The following is a 7667-nucleotide window of genomic DNA, read 5'->3' on the forward strand; positions in this document are numbered from 1 at the left end:
TGGTCAAAGAGGGCCTCACGCCTGGCGCCTCTGAGCACAGCGCGGCCAGACACCCTCCTCCCCGGCTGAGCTAACCCGTGTCCCCCCCCCCGACGCCCCAGACCCAGGCTCTGGAGAGCTGGGTCGCACCTCCCCCGCACGCCTGCACGCCTCCTCACCCTCCTTGCCCTTGGCAGGTGGCCTTGCTTTGCTCAGGGTGGGCCTGTGCTCCAGGCCGTGTGCACCCCGCCTACCTCTGGGCCGCCACCCCCTCTGCTGGAGTGAGCCCTCCCAGCCCACCTGGGGGCCAGCCTCCACTGCCTCGCTTGTGCTGGGGCCCCAGAGACCCCGGGGCAGGTGCCAGGGGATGCCTTCCCACCTTTTCAGAGCCAGGACAACTGTGAATTTGAAAAGGACAGTGCTGTCCTAAGCTCATGCTCATATTTCCAGCCCAGACTCAGGACCACAGCGTCCAGCCGCGTCTGCACCGCACCTGCTCTCTTTCCTTTCACGCTGACACCAGCGCAAGTGCTCACGTTCTTTGTCCTGCACCACGTGCGGAACCATCCTGGGTGGCGATACCAGTCTCACCACCAAAGACAGGGCTGTAAGAAGAGGCCACGGGCTCTGGTTTGGGTTGCGGTTTGCGGGGGTGTGTGCTGTGCACCTGTGTGCTCTTCAGGGCGCTCCCTCTGGTGGTGTAGACTCAGGTCACCTTTCCACACTCACTGGGAAGGGTGGCCTGTCACAGGTGTGGGCATCTCCCCTCTTCATCCCCCTCTGCTCAGGTGCTGGCTGACTCACTCTCCGAACCTCACTCTCACCGAGGGCACGGAGGACCCCAGGTTAGTGAGCCCGGAGCTAACATGGCAGCAGGGGTGACGGTCAGCTTTCTGCCCTGGGGAGACTTTGCTCCCTGGAGTCAAGGACCCCTTACTCATGGGGTCCTCTCAGTGGACCCATCATCTGGGTGCAGTGCGAGGACCCTCACTCACGGGTCCCCCGCCCATCGTCCACCATCACTGCCTGCTCGGCCGCCGCTCTGCTCCCTCTGGCCAGGTCACGGGAACGCCCAGCCTCGCTGTTTGGACTTCTTTCCCCATTAAACCTCATTCACCTGGTCTCAGGCTTGGCTTAAGTCCCATCCATTTGCTGACGACTCCACAGTTCCTATCTCAGCCCTGAAACTACCCCGGGGCTCAGGCCCCCGTAGCCCAATGTGTACACGAATCAGCGTCTAACAGGGTGCCCGATGTCACATGGCCAAACCAGCTCCCTCTTCTCCCCGAAACCTGCTCTCTCCACGTCTGCAGTAGGACAACTCGGCTGTCCGCTTGGGTAGAAGAGCGTTAGGGTCCTCTTGGACTTTCAGCCCAGCGGTGCGTCCTGTGGGTTCCATCTGCGAATGGTGGCCAGCTCCAGCCTGCCTCCTGCTCTGACATGCCTTGCTCCAACCTGGGACAAGTACAGAAGGACTCACGCCCCCGTCCTTGCTCTGGGTGGCGCCCCTCAGGAGAAGCCAGAGCCGCCTCTGCACAGCGTTAATCCGATGGAGTCCCTCTCAGTCCCAGAGCCTCAAAGACGTCCCGTCCGATTCGCGTCGGAGCCGGTTCCCCGGAGGCCCCTCCGCTCCTCACTCTGAGCCTCTCGATGTCCTCACTCTGGCGAAGGCCAGCTCTCACGCCTCGTGTCTGCAGGTCCTGCTGGCGGCGACGTCCGCTGGTGTCTTCTCACCCCTGCGTCCCGGCGTCTTGGGGACACTCTTATTTTTACGTGTTATTTCACGGCTGTGTTGAATTGCAACCTCGGAAAGAGCGGATGAACCTGGACAAGGCGGTGCCTTTGGGGGAGGAATCTCGCACCTTTGAGAACGTTAACATTGGCAGATAGTAAGCGAGTGACAGAGACGGCAACTAAAGCACGTTGATATCAGTAAAGTATCAGTGAGGAAAGACCTCAGGAAAACGTTTAATTTGACACTCGGGGGATTCTTCAGGAGTGTGGACCGCATGGACACGGGACGAAGGGTCGGGGGTCAGTGGGTGGAAGCTCAGGGTCCTCTGTCTGTTCCCTGGCTCCCTGGCTGACGTGCCGAGGCCGGGCGTCCTGGAAGGTCTCAGGGCATCCAGCCGTGTCTCCCCAGCCCCTCTTCTGCGTGACTGGCCCCAACCCCTGTGACCCACAGCTGTGTCCAGGGAATTCTGGTGCCCTTGCAAAGGCAAAAGATGGCCAAGTGCAGCTGCTCACAGGTGCCGCTCTGGTGAAAGGACGCGTGGCCCAGTGAGACCGGGCACGCCGTTGCTCCTTCATTGCTGGGAGCACATCAGAAGTCCTGAAAAAGCCTTTGTTGAAACAAAAGCAAACTGTTACCTTGTTTTCCTCAGTCTTCCCCCTGAGCCTTGAAATGGGCAAACGACCCTTTCTTTGAGGGGAGCGGTCAGCATCCTATAAAGTGCTGATGCCCTGCATAACACGGCTTGGGAACGCTGCCCTAATGTTGCCAACATCACGGCCATCATGTCCATCACGTCCATCTCGTCCATCACAACGTGAAAGGACCACTGTCCATGTTCAGGCCAGAGGTCCAGGCAGGGGTGAACACCCCTCACCATCCTGAGCAGAGCCACGTTTCATCCTGTGAAGCGGCACCGAGGAGGGGGCCACCGCCCCTCGGCCACGTGGGCACTGAGCAGCCTTAAATGTCATTTTCTCTATCTGTGTACCTTCTGATGTGACCCAGTGGAATGACTCAAAATGGAAGGAAAAAAAAAAAAACTGGCTCCCCTGCCCAGTGGGAAGTCACAGGGAGCTGCAAATTAATGTTAAATGTAGGGAGACTGGCTCAACGGAAAACAGTCTGTAAAACGTGGTTCTGATTTAGCGCATTGCACTTTTCCAGGAGTACTAGAAACAGCAGCAAAGATCCTTGCTGGACGTTGAACAGCCCGTCCCTCTGCTCCCGCAGCTCGGAGTGGGGGTCTTGGCGAGTTTTCAGCTTTAGCTGAGGAGCCCGGCCCCCTGTTGTCTTCCCTCTTCCCGCAGGCAGGAAGCGGGGTGCCTCTACTCAGGGCAGAGCTTCCGAGTGTCAGTTGACACTGACAAGGAAGTGCCTGAAACCTTCTGTCTGTATCTGTGTCTGTCCTGTCTGACACAGGTCCGTAGCAGGACATAAGTGCGCGTATGTAAGCAAAGGTTTAAGTGTGCTGAATGCTGAATTAAAATACTTCCTAGAGACGGGCCCTCTCATCCCCACCCCCACCTCCCCCAAACGCACGCGAGCGCACTCAAGGTGCTCCCCCTCCTCGCGTCTGCCCCGGCTCCCGCTTCCTGCCTCGAGACCTCCTTGAGGGCCAGGTGGGTCTGTTCCGTGCTCCTCCTGGCGGCTTCCCGCAGCTCCGGGCCCCCTGGCCTGTGGTCCGCGGCCCTACCGGGCCGTGACGGCCCGCCCTTCAGAGCCAGGGTCTGCGGGGCGGGAGGGGTCCCGGGAGCCAGCCGCCTGGGCCAGAACCCCAGCTTCAGGGTTTGCTGGTTTGTTACCTTGACTGAGTCACTCGTTCCCTAAAACTCTCCGTTTCCTTCTCTGTTGCAGACGGTCACACAGACACCCAGGTGGGGAATTTGAGGGAACGGGGTGGGGAACACGTGTCCAGCAGGGGTGACGGGTCCGGCAAGTTGTCAGGAGTCCCTGGGTGTGGCCTCAGCCCCCGAGAAAGGACATTAACTGCCCTTCACAAAGCATGTTTTCTGTTTGGTTGTTTTTAAAACACGTGGCTCCGGCCACTCTTGGCATCACCGAGGATCAGTCAAACTGGGCATCAAGACTCGTCAGAACCTCCATCCACCGTCAGGCCTGTGGGCTCCCAGAGGCCCCCCGCCCTGTCCACCCAGGATGGGCTGCCCAGGCTGTGGGACCCTTCTCCAGAGCCACCCAGCTCTGATGTCCAGGGTTTTCCCTCTGCCCAGAGCCTCGCCTGGTTCCCTCCCTGTGCTGCTGGACTGGGCGGTGGGATCCCGACACTGGGGGGACGGGAGGAGCTTCGACCTTGAGGACTTTCCTCCTTGGGCAGCTGCCCCCAGCAGCTGGAGATGGCCTCCGAGCACAGTGCCAGACGGGCCCCTATGAGACCTCATGTTGGCTGCACTGCAGTGTCTTCTCAGGGAAGGATTCAGGAAAACAGAGGAGCCTTTGATGGGACATAAAGCCCGGGACTGTGGGCAGAGCCTCGGGCTGTGCAGCGCGGGGGCCGAGCCAGGAGGGCCGACTCACGCAGCCCGGACTGAAAGGCCTGTCTTGACATTGCAGGCTGGAGGGAGGGAGGCGGGGGGGTCCGTGTGAAAGGAGCGGACGTGAGGTTGCATGAGAGCCGGAGGGACAGGCACCTTGCTGGAGAATTCCTGGCACGGCCGCGGGCACCGCCGTCGGTGGGAAGGTGCCTCCTGGCTGCCTCTGCCGGGTCAGGTGCAGCCGGCGTCCCTCTGCTGCGGGCCTGACTCTGTGAGCCCAGAGCCCACTGATGCCTGTGTCCCCACCAAACGGGCTGTGGTTTTCCCAGTGGACACAGACGATCTGACGCCCCCAAACACAGGTGTCCCTGGCAGGCTGAGTACCTGGGGGTACCTGGTGAACTCCCCTCCCAGCCCGGCGGGGTGGGTCATGCTGGACCGTGTTCATCTCCCTCTAGACACTGAAACTTCTGTATATGTACACGTGGGGTGGTGTATGTGTGTGTGTCTGTGTGTGTGTGGAGGTGTCTGTCTGTGTGTGTGTGTGTGGGGGGGAGGTGTTTAAACCAGCCTAGAAGTGAATATGTCCCTGAAACCGTCCCACACTCAACCTGCTCAGGCTGTGCTTAGAGTGGCTGAATCGGCCGTGCGGGCCTCAGCCATCACTCTGCAATCATGTCTTGCTCCTTGAAGCCTCAGAACCGAATGAGGACTTCAGAGCGCTGGCCCTGGACTCTTAATAAGGTTTATATCCGCATTATACGGTCCGTGTGTAGCCTTTGCTAATAGACTGCTCTCCTTTCGGTATGAAGACCTCCAGGACCACATGTGTGGGCCCCTAACTGCTTCCAAGTTTCCACCTCTAATCTCGCTGGGATTACTTCCACTGGGGGGGTCTGAAGGCTCCGGATGAGGGCAGAAGGCAAAAGTCCTTCTAGGAGAGGAATCTCTCCGCGCCATGCTGTGTCCTCACTGCAGAGCACCCGGCCCCCCTCGGCCGGCAGGACTCCTCGTCCTCCAATGTCCGACACAGCTCTCACCTCCCCTAGGAAACCAGCCACCTCGGAATGAACGGCTCTCTCTGCCGAGCCCCCGGAGCGGCGCTGCGTCTCTTCACAGCACGGTCCCTGACGCGGGGCTGGTGCCGGCGGGGTCTCTGGGGGCCGCGCCCGCGGGGGCGGGACTCACTCGGCTTTGGCGCCTGCTCTGCATCCCCAGCCCGAGACAGAACAGCCGCGGGCGTGCAGACCCGGGACGCCCACTCTGGTGGCTCAGAATAATTTTTTTCTCACCCTCCAGCTTCTTGGGTGTTCTGGACTTGTGAGCACTTAGTCGAAAGTCCAGTCGAACTCAGAAACGACACTCACAATTTTAACAAAGAATTTAGTGTAGGAAGTTGCTTAAACTGGTACTGGAGAATCAGGAACCATACGGATCCCTGAGGTGACAGGGTCTCGGTGCAAGCAGGCTGCACCCTCACACTGGGGCAGGATGAGGATGGGCTGAGAGCTTGGAGGACGGCCCCGCGGAGCTGGACCCAGACCCCCCGGAGGAGGTGGTGATGCCCGCCCAGGCTGGTGTCTGGACGGGAAGCCACTCTTGGGCATGCGGGAACATTAGAATCAGGACTCTGGGCCCAACCGAAAGGCCACGTAGGGGAGGCGCCCTCCAGGGCAGCAGGGACACGGGAGGACCAAGGGCCTTCATCCTTCCGCCGCCCTGGGCTCCTCTCCGGCGGTGCCCCTGCTGGTGGAGCCTGATGGGCGAGCTGCCCGGGAGAGATGCCGTGGCAGGGCCAGCCCCGCGCAGCCTGGCCGAGTTCAGTACAGGAGGCGAGCTCGGGGCTGAGACAGGGTAACTGATAAGCGGCTCGGGGCTGGACGCGAGCAGAGCTGCAGACCTGCAGGCTGAGCTGCCTCCTCGGCTCGAGCACTAGGCGGCCGGCCATCTGCATGATGGGTGGCTTCAAGGGGCCTCCGGTCTGGAACGCTCGAACACCGGGGCTCGCTGTGCGCTGGCTGACGACGGTCCCACTGGCCATGCCCGGCCACTCTGTTATCGGGAAGTGGGGGTCTGGCCAGATGATGTAGCACCAAATGCCAGCCAACAAGTTCTCCGCAGTTTTGCTTCGAGGGTGGCTGGAGACGGAGCACGTTACGTGAAGTCATTTCTCTGACACGTTGACCCCAAAGCCCGGACACCATGTCGGAACAGGCACCCGAGTCTGACGTTTGTTCCTATCTGTGGGAAGCGATGAGAAGTGAAGCATCTGAAAAAAGAGATTCTTAAAAATTAAAATAAAGGCACACTTCGGTTTCACGATGTTCCTACTGGTCTTGTGCCTCCATTCCCGCTGGACGGCCTCCATGCAAGACCCTTCTGGTTCCCTGTGCTCAGGGCGACTCACTCAAAGGTTTCTGGTGCGACTGTCCTTCCCACGACGCCCTGGTCTGAGGAGGAAGATGGCGGTGGGCGGGCGCCGCGGGTGCTGCTGGCGCTGGCTGCACGGCTACCGACAACCACGCCAGGCCTTCCCCCATCGACTGCCTGGGAGACTTAAGGACAGGGTGACCTGATGTCCAGCTAATTCCTGATATATTACTTATTCCAATAAATCACGCTTTAGCCTCAAGCTGCTTAAAAGCCGCTGAGTTCCACGGAAAGGCGCTGAGTGGAAAGGAGGCTGCAAAGCGCCACGGGCACAACCGGCCACCGTGCAGTCCTCGCCTCAGACCCACCTCCTGCCGCCCGTGGAGCAAAGCGGGCCGTGGGCCCCCAGCCCGCACGGTTGTCCCGAGGAGCGCGTGTCCCGCGTCGGAGGGGACCACGCCTGCGGTCCGTCCTTGTGACCGTGCCATGTGTTGTACCTGCGATGTCGTCACGAGAACACAGCCCTCCCGTCCCGGTGGGATCTAACCCAGGACGCGCGTGCCGGGGACTGGCCGTCATTCACCTGGTCCCGCCCTGCGGCCTCGTGCGCCGTGCTCTGGGGGTGACCTCACTGGGGGTCGGAGGGGAGGAAGGGACACGAGGAGACCGGGGGACACAGAGCAGGCATGTTCACTCATGTCCACAGAGCCGACGGGATGCTCAGGCCCAGCTTCTGTCTCCCGGCTTCTCCACGAGACCCCAGCTTGGAAAGAAACGGGAGGACAGAGGAGCCCAGGGAAGATGCTGTCCCAGACGTGGACCCCGCCTCACGGGCCGCGAAGCCCCTGAGCCACCCAGCCCATCCTCCCAGGAGGGGAGCTGCGTGCAGACCCGCCACGCACCTGCACGCGGAGGAGGGGGGCAGAGGGTGGCTCTTGAAGCTGCTCCTGGGGGGAGTCCTAGGGACAGGAACCTGCGCCCGTCCCTCAATTCTGCAAATAAGCGAAGGGAAGTGAAGGTCTTTTGTTGTTTCCCTTTCTATTAGAACTCGGTTTTCATCGTCGTCCTCTGAGCTGTGGAAACGGGAGCCATGG

This window comes from Camelus ferus, chromosome 3 (assembly GCF_009834535.1).
Source record: "Camelus ferus isolate YT-003-E chromosome 3, BCGSAC_Cfer_1.0, whole genome shotgun sequence".
In the NCBI taxonomy this organism is placed as follows: domain Eukaryota; kingdom Metazoa; phylum Chordata; class Mammalia; order Artiodactyla; family Camelidae; genus Camelus; species Camelus ferus.